This window comes from Convolutriloba macropyga, chromosome 3, assembly GCF_964194025.1.
Source record: "Convolutriloba macropyga chromosome 3, txConMacr16.3, whole genome shotgun sequence".
Classification (NCBI taxonomy): Eukaryota; Metazoa; Xenacoelomorpha; order Acoela; family Convolutidae; genus Convolutriloba; species Convolutriloba macropyga.
This window is the reverse complement of record NC_134470.1, coordinates 46,378,533-46,398,696: the sequence shown is the minus strand read 5'-3', so window position 1 is coordinate 46,398,696 and position 20,164 is coordinate 46,378,533. Positions and strand designations below refer to the sequence as shown.

Below are 20,164 nucleotides of genomic sequence, written 5' to 3'. Positions count from 1 at the left end.
TATGGTGCATTGGGATCACCATTAATCTTTTTTTTCAGTACTTTTTTTGTTTACTACTAGCTTCATGTGGTTTATTTTCAGGTTTTGGTTTTTGTTTTCGCTGGTGTACTCTACAGGTTTTGAAGAAGTAACATCTCCGGGCTCGTCAGCTTTGCTGGCCTTCTCTTGATCTTTAGAAGTTCATTGCTCTGATCTTTTATCTTCCTTGTCAGACGTGTCATTTGTAACATTTAGTGAGTTGTCAGCATTCTGAGCTTCAGATTGAGTTCCTTAGTTTAGATTACTTTTACTGTCTGTCTGTGGATGATTCTATATCAATTATATCTTCGTCGTCTGCGCTGCTCAAATTGACATTCTTCTCCTCCTTAACTGTTGTCTTTTGTTTCGCCTCAATATCAATAATGATGTTCACAACCCGAACAAATTTTTTTACACTCTATTTCAGCAGCTCCTAAATCTTATTGACACTGTATTTTCAGTCGAAAGAAATTAAAAAAGTCTAAGCTCAGCCGTTTTTTTCGTTCAAATTATGTCTAATGGACCTCAATAGCTTTCTTCGTACTTTTATTTTCTAACATGAAACTCAAATTGTTTACAATTTTAACTATTGTTTATGGTTCTTTTATAGAAAGAAAGTAAACTTTCGAATTTCTACTTTCTTTTACCGTTGGGTTGAAAACTAACACTTCTTCTCCAACATGATAACTTGGTCCTTGCCTGCTGCGACCATAAAAAGTCTTCCGACGTTTTTGTTCGACAACAATAAATTCTCGTATCAGTTGATGCGTTTTCTCTAGTTTTGTTTCATTGTGAAAACATATTCACTTGATGTTGCATATATTGCTGTCTGTCGTAAGCTATTGATGCAATCTATAGGTAATGACAGTGAAAAACCCAGTACCAAATACGCTTGGCTGTATCTTGTTACACTATGGGTTGATGATCGATAGGCCCTCATCGCTAAGGGTAGAAATTTGGACCAATCATGTGGGTATTGGCCTAAGTATTTGGAGAGACATTCTTCTATTGTTCGATTTGTTCTTTCATTCAACGCGTTCCCTTGTGAGTGGTACGATGTTGTTGATGTCCTCTCAATTCCTAGCTTGCTGCAAAGACTACAAAATATCTTCGACATACAGTTTGACCCCTGATCCTTGTTTATCTTGAGTGAACAGCCGAATCTCACGTTCAGTTTTCAACAAACGTTCTTGACACGGTTTTTGCCTCTTGATTGGGTAAAACTACCGCTTCGTAACACTTACTGAATTGATCACGGACAAGCAAAATGTACTTGTTTTACTGAGATTCGGGATGTGGACCATGATATTAAGAGATACTTGCCAAAATGGATGACTAAGTTTTCATTTTGCGAGTAAGTGTCAAATGTTTCTGCTTAGTGTTTTGCTTTTTAGGCACACATCACAGCTTTCTATCCAATTTTTTACTTCCTTTCTCATGCAAGCTCAATGAAAATTTTCACAAACCCTTTGATATGTTTTCTCAATCCCAAAGTGGCCTGCGCTAGGAGAGTCATGCAACAGCTCAAGCAACTTGGATAATCTCTCCCTCGGTCCAAGCATTCGGTAAACAGTCTCAAAAATGGGTTCTGTTTGCCGTTAACGATTCAAAATCACATTTGAGACAATTGTTTGTATTCTGATTCTGTACTTCCATAACTCTTTTGATGCTCCATTTTTCATTTGCCGTGATTCCAATTTTTTTGGTTAGTACCCAGGAGTATACTTCTATGTGTAAATTGTCTTTTTGCTGCGATTCTCGCAGTTTTACTATCTGCAGCTTGTCTAACTGCCAACCTCGACTACCATATTCAGTTTTGTCTTTCTCTGCGTTCATCGTAATAGCGTTAAAAAAGCTGATTATTCATCATCAGTATTTATCCAAGACAGACAGTCAGCCTGTGCAATTTTCGTGCCTGCTCTTTGCTTGAGGCCAAATCTAAATTGGGCGAGTTTCTATAACCATCTTGCAATTATACCGTCTGGTTCTTCAAAAATATAGATCCAGATAAGGGCCCTGTGGTCCGTTATAATTAAAAAGTGCCAATCAAGTGAATAGTTTTTGATATGTTGCGTAAAATGAACGATTGCAAATATTTCCCGCTTAGTTGCTGAATATTTTTTGTGAATTTTACTTAGAGTTTTGCTAGTATATGCAGTAATTCTATCCTCAGTTCCCTGTTTATGGGTAGGAATTGCTCCAATGTCTGTCAACGAAGAATCCGTAATTAATGAATACGGATCCCTGTCGTTTGAAATCTTAAAACTGGGGCATTCAAAAGCTTCTGCTTTAACTCGTTACCGCACTTTTACATTCTCTACTCCATTCAATTTTAGTTGCCTTGTTCTTTAACCTGTAGGGAGGTTCTGTTGTCTTTCCAAAAATCGGAACAAATTTTCAATAACATCCCACAAGGCCTAGAAGTGCCATGACATCTTTCAAGGAGGATGGTTCTTTTATTCTCTCTACCGCTCTTACTTTCTCTGGGTTGACCTCGACTCCACTCTCGGGTATAATATGCCCCAGGAAGCTGACACGCTTTTAGAAAAATGTGCATTTTGATCCAATAATCCTAAATCTCTTCTCAGCTAAAAGTTGGAAAAGCAGCTCTAATCGTTTCAGATGTTCGTCAAAACTATTGCCGAAAGCGAGAACATCATCTAGATACACTAGAGCCATTTCATAAGAGAGGCCAGCAAAATATAACACCATTAAGTTTTGAAAAACTCCCGGTGCAGATGCTAGTCCCATAGGAAGTCTTTTCCCCTTATACAGGCCCAGGGGCCTTATGAAAGCTTTTAAATTCTGATTCTCTTCTTCGAGCGCCATCGGAAAAGATCTATGTTCAAGGAGTACATGTTTAACTCAAGTGAATCAATAACCTCTTTATTTTGTGATAGAGGCCAGCATATTTTCTCTATCTGTTTTCTCAGACCACGATACTCTACAATAGTTCCATCCTTTCATGGTACTATTAATGATGGTGCTGCCCAATCGAAATGTAATGATTCGACTAAGTGTTCCAGACAGTTTTAAGTCTTTAGCAGTGTTTTTCATGGCTTTTCTTTTCTCAAAGCTCATGCTGCCGTATGTACGTGTGAATGACACAGCATCCTTTTTTAATTTTCTTTTATGATAAATTCGGTCGCAACATCCCTTATCATTTGAATTTTGCGAGAAATTTTTTTCAGAATTTCTTCAAAGTGACATCACTTTTGTGATTCCCTTTCAAGAGAAACTCATTGACAGTGTGTTCACATGCTTCTCAAAATCAAATTCATCTCTATATTTTGTATTATTGTCAGAGTTATTTTGCTGTATTCTTAAAATTTTTTCAATGTTTTCAGCACATGCGATTCTCGCATTTTTGTAAGCACTCCTTTGCTTTATTGTAGGCTTCAGAACTCGAACTCATACGACATCATCAACTGTGTCATATAGCGATCTCGCTATTAATAAATGTGATTTAACATCAAAATTCTGCTTGGGTTCAACTATGATTTCTTTTTATTGTGTTTGGTTACCTTCGTCATTGACAATTTGGCATTCAATGAAACCTTCGCAGCGACGAGGTAAATTGTGATCTTCTACAGCAATTGAAAATGATTTTTATTTCTTCGTTGTGATGGGGAAATTGTATTGCTTTCCCATTTTTTCCGCAAAACAGTTCATTTTTTCTGGAGTTTAAAATACAATCAAAAACATATGTGAATTCCATGTTCAATAAACAAATCTCAATTTTGGTCACTAGAAATTCAAATGTTATTTCAGATTTAAATTTTTGAAGTTGGACTTCAAAAGCTGTTGACCACTTTAGAGGCTTTTTCCCATTGATGGCGGCTATTATATTTTTATTGCACACTCTGATTTGGTTTTGTTCTCCCAGTTACTGGTAGAGTATGTCGCTCAAAAGATTAAACTACTGCCACTATCAGCTAAGGCCATTTCTGATTTCTTTTTTTTCCATCGTTTTGGCAAAAAAATGCCTCAATTGGCTGTTCCTTCCACGCAGAATTTTTACGTAGGTCGCTTAAAATGAAGACCTGCCATCTTCAGCTTGTTCTCGTTTAATTACGGGCAATTTTGTTTGAAATTGTTGGGACTCCCATATTCCAAACAGTTACTTCTTGCCTTCCTTAAATGCATGATTTCGCTGACCGCAACGGCGACATTGTTCATTCTTGAAACTCACCACTGGTTTTGGCTGCTTGTCACTACTCTCGTGTGACCGATCTCGGCTTCTGTTCTCTTCTCCTGGTGTTGGCAATCGCGTTCTACTGTCATAGTTGCTTCGTCTACTGTCAGCGCTGGTTCTGGTATAGCTATTATAGATTCTATTTCTGTCTCCCGTTTCTCTTAAACTTCGCTCAATTCCGCGTAAAAAATTATTTTGGGCTCGCACCTTGAGATGACTATCTTGCCTGTTAAATTTATTAGTCTTCAATGTTCGAACGAAATCAATAATCAAATTAACCAATTGATTATTTTCATTCGACTGGATGGCAAAGACCCACGGCTCACGTACTCCTCTCAGTTCTAGTGACTGCATCAACATGTAGTGTTATTTCTAACGCTTTGTCTAAAGTCATATCCGCGTCATTCAAATTCTTTCTAAGGTCGAGTTGTACTTGACTACTTTCTATGCCTTTGAGGAATCCCCTCAAAATGAGATCTTCTCTTATCTCATTAGACTTTTGGGGGTACGCTTTCAAAGCTAACGATTCCAAATCACCGAGAAAATCTTTTTTATTTAAAAGCTGCTGTTAATCAAACTATATCAAAAATGATGTTCAAAACCCGTTCAAATTTTTCTACAATCTAAATAAGCAGCTCATCAATCTTATTGACACTGTATTTTAAGTTCGAAGAAAATCAAAAAAAATATGATGCTCAACAGGTTTTTTCATTCAAATTATGTCGAATTCAAATACGCCTGACTTTGAAAGCTATTTCATTATCTAAAAAACATGTACGACACAATTTACACTATTCGAAGTTTTAGGTAGTACTCACTTGAAAGTTCGAATATGGCTGTTTTTCTTGTCAAATGCCGACACCAGTTTACAATTCCACCTTAGGTTTGTGACGTTAAGACGTCGAACTCGTGTTAAGGGTCGATTTTCAAAACAAAAACATTGTTCTGTTTAGAAATCAGTACAAAGCTCAAAAGTATTGGGTGGTGGTTTTCCCTTTACTTTTAATCTCTGTCGCCACTATGTTTGGCGCCCGTGCGCAATAATTTTTGTTTTCGGTTAATTGAGCGTGGTACTTGTTTAAATTGCAAAATTAGAAGTTAAATTTTTCAGTAGTATAATGTTGAGGAACAGTTGGGCTAAATAATTTAAGATTTAATAAATTGGTCAGCTCTAATGGTAGGTTTGGTGTTCAATGTGTGAATTTATTCCTCGCTAAGGTCGGTATTCAATATCGATTCTATTATTGTGCTAAATTAATCAAGTCAAAAAAGATACGCCAGTTTCGTTGATTAGGCTCGAAGCCTGAGCTTTGTCTAATCAAAGGTCTATTGTATATTCTGACAAATCTCAGCCAAAAATCAGGTAATGAATCAAGTTTTAAACTAAGTTTTTAATCTTGAAATCCAAAAATTTTAGTTCATATTTTCTTTATACACGTGTGAAACTCACAAAAACCCATTGTCAACATAATGCCCCCGTTTTATTGACAGAAAGACAAGATTACACGTTTCAACGTACAGGCTCAGTGATAGAATAACTTCAACCATTCTCGTTAATCTAGATTTGAGCCTAAGATCCATTTCGTGTACGATGCTCTAATTTTTTGAACTTCATGAAGATTTGTTACTTTTGGCAGCCAGTTTTGAGAGGCTTAGACTGATATAGTTATTACGTAGCCTGTGTATACGTTCAATTTCATTTTAAAACCGTTTGCTGATTTGATGTTTTTATTTTCATATAAAGCTGTCATTGCAATTTCAGATCGTCCTTGACTGTTTTTATTCAATGAGAGGCCTTTTTGTAAAATTAATCTCATATGACATTGGGAGGTTACAAGTTCGAGTTTTGTATTAGGTAAATTGTCAGAACGTTTTAATGCTGGAAACTGGATGTTTTCTAGTATTCTGCATTTTTATTGTCTTCAGACCATTTTTCGATAAAATTGCTATCAAAACCGAAAAACAGATGGAAACAGCCAGTAACAGTTAATGAAGCAGGGACAAACTAATGACAAAATTTATTAAAGAGTAAAAACAACCGATTCACAACCAGCGAAGCTTTATGGCCTAGCGGAGATACACAAAAAATATACACCTCGCCGACCTGTTCTTTCAATGATTGGTAGCAGTTATGAAAACTTGAACAGATTCCTAACACCTTTGTTCCAGAATTTACCGGGAGCAGACATTGAAACAGGCAAGATGCAAGAAAAGTTTTAGGGTCACTCTCTAACGAGGACCTTGAGCATATAGTATCTCCTGGCGCAAACAGTTGGAACACCAACGAGCCGGTTGAAGAGGCTATAGAAATTATTCTAAGAGAACTCCGTCAAGCAACCTAGCTCCAGAGATCCCAAAGGCCGCAAGGGAAAGTTTACTAAGCCTAGCGGTAAAAAATTTTCCTTTCAAATTTAATGGGTTCTGTTATGTACAATCAGATGGTTTGGCTATGGTTGGATCTTTGGCTCTGATACTAGCAAACGTATGGATAAAATAACTTGAGGGATCATTGCAACTACTCATTAAATATACCTCTAATTCTGATAAAAACGGGAACGGCAAAGACTGCAACCGAACAGAAAATTTCCGAGGAAAAAGAGTACAATGCGAGTCATACAGAAACTGCTTTCATGCAAAATGCCAAAAAATAACAAATCGAGATGACGCAAATATGCGGTATGTTGTTTGTATTTGCACGTATTGCATATAGCAACAGTCAGATGGGCAGGTTGAGGGCAAAAATTTCTCAAACGATATATGGACGACATTATCTGCAGAATTCGTAGTAAACGTAGAATTCGTAGTATGACTATCTAAAAATAGCAACCTCATTACACAAAAGCCTGCAATTTTCGTTAAAAAAATGACAATGGAAGGGGATTTGGGTTTTCTTGATATCAACGTATATGTGAGCAACAAAAATAAAATTACCTAACAATTGTATTAAAAACCAATTGACAAAGGAATAATACTGAAATTTTGCAGCTCTGCACCGCTTCAGCTTTAAAAAAAATGTGATTAAAGGGACGGTTCACAGAGTTTTTAGCGCAACATCTATTTGGTTGGACTTTGGTCAAGCTCTTCATAAGAACAAGACATACTGGACCAAAAGTCATTATTCACATGAGTGATCTTCAAAAATAGGGAAGCAGACCTTACAAATCGTAAAAGTTGGCATTAACGATCAATTGAAAACAACAGCAAAAGAACATCAAAATGCAACACCAGATCTCATGCTAGGCCAACATTTTGCTTACAACTCAGAGGCAAACCATTACAAAATTTTGCACACAAATCGAAGAAACTATAAAACCTGCAAGTGGTTTTCATAATTCGACAATTAGGATCTCCATCCGAAAACCGTTTTTCGATAAAAACCTGAAACCCCAAGTGGTATATGAAATACAATGTAATGAAAGTACTGGATCCTTCTATTTTGGGCAGACAAGCCGTCATGTTACCACTAAGATATCAGAACAACAAAAGAAGAACTCTCAGCTGGGTCAACATCTTGTTGAATGTAGTGGCTCTACCAATAACATTGAATTGAAAATTTTGGATGCCTGTCGCATAGTAGAAAAAAATGACTGTGCAATCTGCATAATTACCTTAGAAATACAAAAACATGGTCAAAATTGGAAAATCTGGAATAGGAATGTTTAAAAAAAAGATAACCAATGTATATATGAGTTTTATATAGGTTAATTTAGTTTATATGGATAACTTTCAATTAATTTTTTTGAGATAGTTCATTAAAACGTTTAAATTGTGGTCTCAGAAAAACATAATTACATATTCATTTTATCATTTTATCCTGCTCACTTTTGTGATTCCCTTTCAAGAGAAACTCATTGACAGTGTGTTCACATGCTTCTCAAAATCAAATTCATCTCTATATTTTGTATTATTGTCAGAGTTATATTGCTGTATTCTTAAAATTTTTTCAATGTTTTCAGCACATGCGATTCTCGCATTTTTGTAAGCACTCCTTTGCTCTATTGTAGGCTTCAGAACTCGAACTCATACGACATCATCAACTGTGTCATATAGCGATCTCACTATTAATAAATGTGATTTGTCATCAAAATTTTGCATGGGTTCAACTATGATTTCTTTTTATTGTGTTTGGTTACCTTCTTCATTGACAATTTGGCATTCAATGAAACCTTCGCAGCGACGAGGTAAATTGTGATCTTCTACAGCAATTGAAAATGATTTTTATTTCTTCGTTGTGATGGGGAAATTGTATTGCTTTCCCATTTTTTCCGCAAAACAGATCTTTTTTTCTGGAGTTTAAAATACAATCAAAAACATATGTGAATTCCATGTTCAATAAACAAATCTCAATTTTGGTCACTAGAAAGTCAAATGTTATTTCAGATTTAAATTTTTGAAGTTGGACTTCAAAAGCTGTTGACCACTTTAGAGGCTTTTTCCCATTGCTGGCGGCTATTATATATTTATTGCACACTCTGATCTGGCTTTGTTCTCCCAGTTACTGGTAGAGTATGTCGCTCAAAAGATTAACACTACTGCCACTATCAGCTAAGGCCATTTCAGATTTCTTTTTTTTCCATCGTTTTGGCAAAAAATGCCTCAATTGGTTGTTCCTACCACGCAGAATATTTACGTAGGTCGCTGAATATGAAGACCTGCCATCTTCAGCTTGTTCTCGTTTAATTACGGGCAATTTTGTTTGAAATTATTGGGACTCCCACATTCAAAACAATTACTTCTTGCCTTCCTTAAATGCATGATTTCGCTGACCGCAACGGCGACATTGTTCATTCTTGAAACTCACCACTGGTTTTGGCTGCTTGTCACTACTCTCGTGTGACCGATCTCGGCTTCCGTTCTCTTCTCCTGGTGTTGGCGATCGCGTTTTACTGTCATAGTTGCTTCGTCTACTGTCAGCGCTGGTTCTGGTATAGCTATTATAGTTTCTATTTCTGTCTCTCGTTTCTCTTAAACTTCGCTCAATTCCGCGTAAAAAATTTTTTTGGGCTCGCACCTTGAGATGACTATCTTGCCTGTTAAATTTATTAGTCTTCAATGTTCGATCTAAATCAATAATCAAATTAACCAATTGATTATTTTCATTCGACTGGATGGCAAAGACCCACGGCTCATGTACTCCTCTCAGTTCTAGTGACTGCTTCAATATGTAGTGTTATTTCTAACGCTTTGTCTAAAGTCATATCCGCGTCATTCAAATTCTTTCTAAGGTCGAGTCGTACTTGACTACTTTCTATGCCTTTGAGGAATCCCCTCAAAATGAGATCTTCTCTTATCTCATTAGACTTTTGGGGGTAAGCTTTCAAAGCTAACGATTCCAAATCACCGAGAAAATCTTTGTTATTTAAAAGCTGCTGTTAATCAAACTATATCAATAATGATGTTCAAAACCCGTTCAAATTTTTCTACAATCTAAATAAGCAGCTCATCAATCTTATTGACACTGTATTTTAAGTTCGAAGAAAATCAAAAAAAAATATGATGCTCAACAGTTTTTTTTCATTCAAATTATGTTGAATTCAAATACGCCTGACTTTGAAAGCTATTTCATTATCTAAAAAACATGTACGACACAATTTACACTATTCGAAGTTTTAGGTAGTACTCACTTGAAAGTTCGAATATGGCTGTTTTTCTTGTCAAATGCCGACACCAGTTTACAATTCCACCTTAGGTTTGTGACGTTAAGACGTCGGACTCGTGTTAAAGGTCGATTTTCAAAACAAAAACATTGTTCTGTTTAGAAATCAGTACATAGCTCAAAAGTATTGGGTGGTGGTTTTCCCTTTACTTTTAATCTCTGTCGCCACTATGTTTGGCGCCCGTGCGCAATAATTTTTGTTTTCGGTTAATTGAGCGTGGTACTTGTTTAAATTGCAAAATTAGAAGTTAAATTATTCAGTAGAATAATGTTGAGGAACAGTTGGGCTAAATAAATTAAGATTTAATAAATTGGTCAGCTCTAATGGTAGGTTTGGTGTTCAATGTATGAATTTATTCCTCGCTAAGGTCGGTATTCAATATCGATTCTATTATTGTGCTAAATTAATCAAGTCAAAAAAGATACGCCAGTTTCGTTGATTAGGCTCGAAGCCTGAGCTTTGTCTAATCAAAGGTCTATTGTATATTCTGACAACTCTCAGCCAAAAATCAGGTAATGAATCAAGTTTTAAACTAAGTTTTTAATCTTGAAATCCAAAAATTTTAGTACATATTTTCTTTATATACGTGTGAAACTCACAAAAACCCATTGTCAACATAATGCCCCCGCTTTATTGACAGAAAGACAAGATTACACGTTTCAACGTACAGTCTCAGTGATAGAATAACTTCAACCATTCTCGTTAATCTAGATTTGAGCCTAGGATCCATTTCGTGTACGATGCTCTAATTTTTTGAACTTCATGAAGATTTGTTACCTTTGGAAGCCAGTTTTGAGAGGCTTAGACTGATATAGTTATTACGTAGCCTGTGTATACGTTCAATTTCATTTTAAAACCGTTTGCTGATTTGATGTTTTTATTTTCATATAAAGCTGTCATTGCAATTTCAGATCGTCCTTGACTGTTTTTATTCAATGAGAGGCCTTTTTGTACAATTAATCTCATATGACATTGGGAGGTTACAAGTTCGAGTTTTGTATTAGGTAAATTGTCAGAACGTTTTAATGCTGGAAACTGGATGTTTTCTAGTATTCTGCATTTTTATTGTCTTCAGACCATTTTTCGATAAAATTGCTATCAAAACCGAAAAACAGATGGAAACAGCCAGTAACAGTTAATGAAGAAGGGACAAACTAATGACAAAATTTATTAAAGAGTAAAAACAACCGATTCACAACCAGCGAAGCTTTATGGCCTAGCGGAGATACACAAAAAATATACACCTCGCCGACCTGTTTTTTCAATGATTGGTAGCAGTTATGAAAACTTGAACAGATTCCTAACACCTTTGTTCCAGAATTTACCGGGAGCAGACATTGACACAGGCAAGATGCAAGAAAAGCTTTAGAGTCACTCTCACGAGGACCTTGAGCATATAGTATCTCCTGGCGCAAACAGTTTGAACACCAACGAGCCGGTTGAAGAGGCTATAGAAATTATTCTAAGAGAACTCCGTCAAGCAACCTAGCTCCAGAGATCCCAAAGTCCGCAAGGGAAAGTTTATTAAGACTAGTGGTGAAAAATTTTCCTTTCAAATTTAATGGGTTCTGTTATGTACAATCAGATGGTTTGGCTATCGGTGCATCTTTGGCTCTGATACTAGCAAACGTATGTATAAAATCACTTGAGGGATCATTGCAACTACTCATTAAATATACCTCTAATTCTGATAAAAACGGGAACGGCAAAGACTGCAACCGGACAGAAAATTTCCGAGGAAAAGGAGTACAATGCGAGTCATACAAAAAGTGCTTTCATGAAAAATGCCAAAAAATAACAAATAGAGATGACGCAAATATGCGGTATGTTGTTTGTATTTGCACGTATTGCATATAGCAACAGTCAGAGGGGCAGGTTGAGGGCAAAAATTTCTCATACGATATATGGACGACATTATCTGCAGAGTTCGTGGTAAACTGGATGACTATCTAAAAATAGCAACCTCATTACACAAAAGCCTGCAATTTACGTTAAAAAAATGAACATGGAAGGGGATTTGGGTTTTCTTGATATCAACGTATATTTGAGCAACAAAAATAAAATTACCTAACATTTGTATTAAAAACCAACTGACAAAGGAATAAAATTGAAACTTTGCAGCTCTGCACCGCTTCAGCTTTTAAAAAATGTGATTAAAGATACGGTTCACAGAGTTTTTAGCGCAACATCTATTTGGTTGGACTTCGATCAAGCTCTTCATAAGAACAAGACATACTGGACCAAAAGTCATTATTCACATGAGTGATCTTCAAAAATAGGGAAGCAGACCTTACAAATCGTAAAAGTTGGCATTAACGGTCAATTGAAAACAACAGCAAAAGAACATCAAAATGCAACACCAGATCTCATGCTAAGCCAACATTTTGCTTACAACTCAGAGGCAAACTATTACAAAATTTTGCACACAAATCGAAGAAACTATAAAACCTGCAAGTGGTTTTCATAATTCGACAATTAGGATCTCCATCCGAAAACCGTTTTTCGATAAAAACCTGAAACCCCAAGTGGTATATGAAATACAATGTAATGAAAGTACTGGATCCTTCTATTTTGGGCAGACAAGCCGTCATGTTACCACTAAGATATCAGAACAACAAAAGAAGAACTCTCAGCTGGGTCAACATCTTGTTGAATGTAGTGGCTCTACCAATAACATTGAATTGAAAATTTTGGATGCCTGTCGCATAGTAGAAAAAAATGAGTGTGCAATCTGCATAATTACCTTAGAAATACAAAAACATGGTCAAAATTGGAAAATTCCGGAAGAGGAATGTTTAAAAAAAATGATAATAAATGTATATATGAGTTTTATATAGGTTAAATTAGTGTATATGGATAACTTTCAATTAATTTTTTTGAGATAGTTCCTAAAAATGTTTAAATTGTGGTCTCAGACAAACATAATTACATATTCATTTTATCATTTTATCCTGCAACAGTTTGGAACAGCTTTAACCTCACCTGGAGCGTATAGCTTGAAAACGTTTGTTTTATGTATCAGAAATATTTTCAATTTGACAAATTAGTTACTTCTACATCATTTTTCGATGCTTTCGGTGGCTTGATTCATGTCATTTTTTCATAGTATAATGGATTTAGTCTATCAATCATTTTCATTGATTTTGGTAGGTCACTAATGAAGAGCAGAAATGCTAAGGGACCAGGTATCGAGGAACACCAAATGTGACCTCTATGAGGTATGATTTTCCACCAAAAATTTGCAGGATTTGATTTTGGTCGAATAATATGAATTTCTATCACCCCAAATGCTTTGCTTCCACCTATCCCTAGTTTCCTAAATTTAATCAAAACACTACGATGTGGAGTTGTATCGAATGCCTTGATGATATCAAGATAGGGGACAGACAGTTTCTAATGGATACAAGATTTTTGTGCTTGTAGACTTTATCCTAAAATCGCATTATCTGAAGTGTCGCTGATCGACCTTTCCGAATCCATACTGAACCGTTTTCAAAAGCAGCTGCAAATTTCGTCAAATATTGTTTTCTCAACAAATTTAATTAGCAGCATAGAAGCTTTATGGGTTTGTAGCATGATTCATATGATTTATTTCTCTCTTTAAATATTGGTTTTACCTAGCTTCCTTTCAACTATTTAGAGAAGTACCTTTGTTGATGTTTTTATGAAACGAAAGTTTCAGTGATCTGCTGTGAGAAAGATGACACCTTTCGAGTATTAAGTTGCCAATCTGATCCGGATCTCCGGATTTATTGGGATCTAAATTGTAAAGAATTTTGCTTATTTGATTTTAATCGCAACTCATTTTATTAGGTTCCCAATTTTAATTTCGCATGCAATGGTTTCAGTTTCTCAAAACAAGAATCAAAATTTTTCTAGGGAGCTCAATAAAGTGTCGTATAATGTTTCACGATTTTCAAACGTCACAGTTGGTGATAATAATCGAATTTTCCAGACGCATTTTAAAAACTTTAGAGCAATACTATTCATTTGTTTTTTGGAAACTGTTTTTTTTTCAAAATCGGCAAGATCTTCTTCCGAGAAACTCTTAACCTGTCTTTTTTGCTTTTTCATTTTTATTAATCTACCAAGAGATAATTGGGTTTTTCGTTTCATAGTGTTAACTCCTGTCAGTAATTTTGACGTGAAACTTGAACTCCAGTGGAGGGATCAGTCCGATGTTTTGTTATTCTAGTTTTCCCAGCGCAATTTGTGTCATTGAATTAATAATTCATCAATATTAATGAAGCCGTACTGCTCGAAAAGTTCATTCAATGTGTATTCGTTTAATTGCCTGCAGTCTGCTTTCTGAAAAGCATATTTTACGTCAGGAGTTTGATGAAATTTTTCAGTCTTCTGTGACGGTATTACAGTTTCAAGGAGTGTGTGGTCGCAAATAAAGTTTTGCCATAAGCGCAAAGATCCCTGCAAAGCTGATTTTTCTAGTCGATATTCAAAATAGCATCTGGGTTGCTACAAAGAACCAGAGCAATTTAATCTTATGAAAAATTGCTGAAGTTTCTACCAAAAAATATCTCTAGGATCTCTTGTTCATAGGTATTATGTGAGGACATGGCCTTTCAATTTGTTTGGAAGAAACTTAAATAATCTATTGTTATAGAGAGATCAAAAAATCAATTTCAAGATCAAAACACTGAAGTTTTTGGATATCTTCTTTATTTTTTTGCGCTCCAATTAATGTGGATTTGTATGGGGCGCATTTCACACAGGGCACAATTTGATATCTGATTCGTCATTGGCTGAAATTTTTATGGTCACATAACCGGAATATTCAAGGTTGTTGTTGATATGTTTGTGTGGAAAGTCTTTTTGAACGGGAATTAAGATTCCGCTTTTTTTGCTTTTTTGGGTTTTGTTCCCTACTTTTTTGATAGACTTGAAATTTATCGAAGAATAGTGCAGCACTATGGATGTCAGCTGTTAAACAGTTCACCGTTATAACAGGTGAGTAAAAATTGTATGACATCACAATGTTTGCAATTATTGTTCTTCTAAAGAGATCTAGTAAACCTTGTGCATTAAAAGAGCATTGGTTGTCATTCGTTGTTTCAAAATTTTGTGCCTTCTGCAAACGGTTTTGATTCTAATGATAGCCATATTATCAAAGGTTTGAACTGTGAGACTTTTTACTCTACATTTTGAACTGAGATTGGTTTTTTTTACTACTGGTTTTCTCTCTACGTCGCTCTAAATTTTCATTTTGATTCTACTTGTCTGTGCTAATAAATTCCGGGTTAACCTAGACAGAGTTATGGTATCCATTGTAGTTTTTAGGCAAATCTTATGACAAGATCTCAGACGATAAGATTTTCACATTGAGACAATCAGGAACTGCCTTAGGTTTACCTATATCAGCTTGTAATCTCTCATCAGGGGATTTGTTTCTAACTTCTGAGACACCCCGAAAGCATTTTCCTGGGATCGGGTACTATTTTTTACATTCCCAAAGGATTCCTCGCAACATTTGATATCTGTTTTGACAATTTTAACTTTAGTTCCAGCTTTTGATATAATACTGATCGATTCTTCAAACTTTTCAGTTAATTCATGAAACTGTTCTCGAAGTTTTTTGAGCTGTTCATTTTTTTCCTCTTTGATTTTTTTATTTCTGGTTTTGTTCTTTTATTTCTGGTTTTATTCTGGTTTTGTTCGAATAATGGTTAACGATTCTTTGTTTTGGTTTCCAATTGTTGCGGATGTAAAACGTCATTAAGTTTGAAACTTAAACGATTTTCTTGTCAAACATAGTATTCTCAGCGGTTAAAATAGGGTGGTCTACCATCAAACTGGAAAAGAGCTAACATTTCAGCAGTACAGAAAAGATGAATCCAAAAAAGATGTCTACTAAAACCAACGTCAGCCTGACATTAATATGTTGCAAACTTGTCCGACGCCAATTAATGAAACACCTAAACGGATATAATGCAGCTAACAACAGGCATTTTGTTTTTTTTTGTCCGAAAGATCTACTGCCATAGAGCTTCATAACATTATTGACGAGTAGACACCCGCATTGGATGTGGTAAGGGAAGTTGATGTCATTTTCTTGACTTCAGAAAAACATTCGACAGTGCCTCACTGACTCGAAGACTTTTTTTACATATACCTAATCTGATAGGAGCTTCTGGCAATACGTTAAAATGAATTAGAAGTTTCCTAATAGATCGACAAAAACGAATAATTGATTAATCATTTTCGAATTGGACAAAAGTGAAACCGAATTCCGCCATTCTTGGTCCTAGGGCCTGGTTTCTATATCCTCTACATCAACTGAATGCTGCTAACAATCATGATGCCCAAATTCACGACGCCGAAATTATGATAGGCTATCAGCGCCGTCAGAAAACAATGTGTTGAAGTTTAACCCAAAAGTGAGTTTGTCAACGACAATTTCTTCAAAACGGCAAACATCTCGGACACACATATTGGATGAGCAAGAGTTGAGAACAGTAATTTCTGCAAAAGATCTTGAAAAAATTACAGAGAAGTGCCTAAATTTTGAAGAGCACATAGTAACTGAAAAAAAATAAAAGTGAATGAAGTCTTAGCACTCCTTAAAAGATCTTTTAAGAGAATCTTTTCGAAAATGTTTGTTATCTCTATACAGCTCTGGTAAAACCTCAACTTTAATAGCAAGTTTGGGAACCGTGACTGAAAAAGTTTAATAGGTTCATAGAAAACCTATTAAACCGTCCTGTAAACCGTCCTTTTGCATCACCGTTCTGTAAACTGACGTAGGATTCTAGATACATGAAAGCATGAACGCTCTCAATTCGGTACCCGAAGCGTCCCTTACACTGCTAGAGAAACTTCTGTTAACTCTGGCTTTCAGTTTACCGCAATATCTCGCTTCATGTACTTTTTGACCGTTAACAGACATGAATTTTTGCTGGCATCTATTGCATCTTAAGCTCTTTTCAAGGTTTCCGAACTTTGGAACAGTGGGCTTCACCAACTGAGATTTTGTGTTTTCATCAGCTTTCTTGCAAAATCTTGACTCGTGTACTTTTCGTCCAACCACAGTATCAAAACAACGCTACCACTACTACTACTACTACTACTACTACTACTACTACTACTACTACTACTACTACTACTACTACTACTACTAATACTACTACTACTACTACTACTACTACTACTACTACTACTACTACTACTACTACTACTACTACTACTACTACTACTACTGCTACTACTACTACTACTATTTCTACTACTATACTACTACAACTACTACCACTTCTACTACTACTTCTACTACTACTACTACTTTTACTACTTCTACTACTTCTACTACTACTACTACTACTACTACTACTGTTTCAACACTTTAATTCCAAATATGAAATAAAGGCACGGTTGGCAACAAATACAAATACAAATACAAATACAAACAAAACAAGAAGAGTTATTTGTTTGGTTATTCTGTGAAGTGCTGTACGACGAAATTGTTGAAGGCATTCTTTGACCCGGTTGCTGCTTTCTCCTGCAATCTGGTGAACGATACTTTGTTTCGTACACAGTCTCCTTTGATTTGACTCATCCACGTTTTCCGTTGCCCCCCAGGAGCGCGTCTGGCATGGGCGTATTGATCGGGCGGGTCCCAATCGAAGGCACTGCGGGCTAATCTTCCTGGTTCCATTCTCTGGATGTGACCGTACCATTTTATCCGTTTGAGCATGATCATCGTGGATAGTTGGGGCATTCGCGATCTTGACATAATTTCATCGTTCGTTGCTTTCTCCAGATATGACACACGTAGAATTCTCCGAAGACAACCACAGTGGAAACTCTCAAGTTTTCTCTCCATTAATTTCGAAAGAGTCCAAGTCTCTGAGCTGTACAGCACGGCTGATAAAACGAGTGCTTTGTACAAATTGCACTTGAGGTGCACGCTGAGCTGCTTGCTCTTCCAGAGATTTTGGAAGTTAGCAAACCGTTGTCTACCTTCTGCAAGTTTGCAATTGACTTCCTGGAGGTCTCCATGCTTGAGGCTGACATATGATCCGAGATACTTGAACGCTTCTATGTTTTCAAACTCGTTTCCGATAACATCTTGTACTTTGCAGGAAAACACGCGTGTGGCAGCTGCTTTAGGTTTGCCACAGTATCTCGATTGGTGAACTTTTCGGCCATTGACTGTTTTGAACTTCCTTTCACACTTGTCACAGGTGAGGCTCGCCTCTAGTTGCTCGAACTTTGACTTGTCGACGACATTCTTTGACAAACCGGCTTTGCAGAATCTTGTTTGGTGCACTTTGCGTCCGGTAACTGTACTGAATTGCCGCTGACAGTTCTGACATCTTAAAGACTCTTGATCAGCCACCGCTGACCCACTCTCATTTTCTAGCGACTCTAAATCCGCTACTGCAGATTGTTGTTGTGAAGCTACCAACGCTGGCTTAGCCTCCGCTAAGCTTTTCAATCTGAACTTCCGGCCATCTTGTGTTTCGAACCAGCCCGCTTTCTTTTTCGTTCCCAGCAGCACCTCCGTGCCGATGGTTAGTCGTGACTGGCTAGATGTCTCTGCCAGGAGTCCTAGTTTGCCTTTATGTGTTCCAGTGAGTATCTCCACGTTCTGTTGGATACTAGGCACTGCAACAACATTTGGGCTGTCGCATTTTACGCCCATATTCTTTGTTTTGGCCACATTAATCTTCAGACCAGCGGCTTCCGCTAGGGCCTCGATTCGATGTAGGTTTTCTTGCACGTCACTGTCTGAGACCCCCACGAGAGCAACATCATCAGCAAAATCTAAGTCAGCCACCAATCTCCCAATGTCTAATCCTCCATGCACCGAGTTAGCTAAAATGTAGTTGATGACAAGGCCGAATAGGATTGGGGACCACACATCACCCTGCCTAACGCCTGTTCTGACATCAAATAAGCGTCCCTTCTCACCTTCGGCTTTGACTCGACATTTGAATCCATCATAGCTGTTTCTTATGATGTTTATCACTTTTTGCGGAAGACCATAGTGTTTCATTATCTGGTACATCTGCTCACGATCGACAGAATCGAATGCCGCTCGAAAGTCTATGAAACAAAAGCTAATATCCAATTGAAACGCCATTGATTTCTCTATTATTTGACGCAGGGCAAAGAGTTGATCGGAAAACTACTACTACCACTACTACTACTACTACTACTACTACTACTACTACTACTACTGCTGCTGCTACTACTACTACTACTACTACTACTACTACTACTACTACTACTACCACCACTACTACTACTACTACTATTACTACTACTATACTACTACAACTACTACCTCTTCTTCTTCTACTACTACTACTACTACTACTACTACTACTACTACTACTACTATTACTACTACTGATGCTTATATTACTACTTCCTCTAATTTTCCTAAATTTTTTTACTGCTAGTTATAATTTAGAAACAAAGAGAAGGTCATTCCGGTATGTAGAAAATTGCAAATGTAAGATTTTTAAAATCTTAACTGTTCTAAGTCTTTCTTCTTTATGAAACCTCGAAGCTACGTCCGCTGATACAAAAAAAACCTAGATTTAGCACTGTTTTCAAGAAGTTCCGTTTAGCTGTCAAATGATTGGTGCAAACTCACAAGCCTGTTGCTCGGATGTCTGAACTGCCACTGGTACTGCTACTATTTCCAGCTCTTCTTCTTTTTGTTCGTTTTCCTCTTCTTCTTCTTCTTTTTCTACTGCTACCACTACTAATACTACTACTACTACTACTACTACTACTACTACTACTACTACTACTACTACTACTACTACTACTACTATTAAACTTGCTACTCTTACTACCACCACTACTACTACTACTGCTACTACTACTACTGCTACTACTACTACTACTACTACTACTACTACTACTACTACTACTACTACTACTACTACTACTACTACTACTACTACCACTACAACTACTACTACAACTACAACTACTACTACTACTACTACTACTACTACTACTACTACTACTACTACTACTACTACTACTACTACTACTACTACTACTACTACTGTTTCAACACTTTAATTCCAAATATGAAATAAAGGCACGGTTGGCAACAAATACAAACAAAACAAGAAGAGTTATTTGTTTGGTTATTCTGTGAAGTGCTGTACGACGAAATTGTTGAAGGCATTCTTTGACCCGGTTGCTGCTTTCTCCTGCAATCTGGTGAACGATACTTTGTTTCGTACACAGTCTCCTTCGATTTGACTCATCCACGTTTTCCGTTGCCCCCCAGGAGCGCGTCTAGCATGGACGTATT

The 20,164-nt window shown here is 36.6% G+C and overlaps 1 protein-coding gene across 2 annotated transcripts in view; it reads right to left on the bottom strand.

Annotated features, from left to right (window-relative positions):
• LOC142337091 (tectonic-1-like) overlaps nt 1–20,164 on the bottom strand; it is a 145,282-nt gene that overhangs the window by 56,612 nt on the left and 68,506 nt on the right. The gene's annotated exons all lie outside the window — the stretch shown is intronic.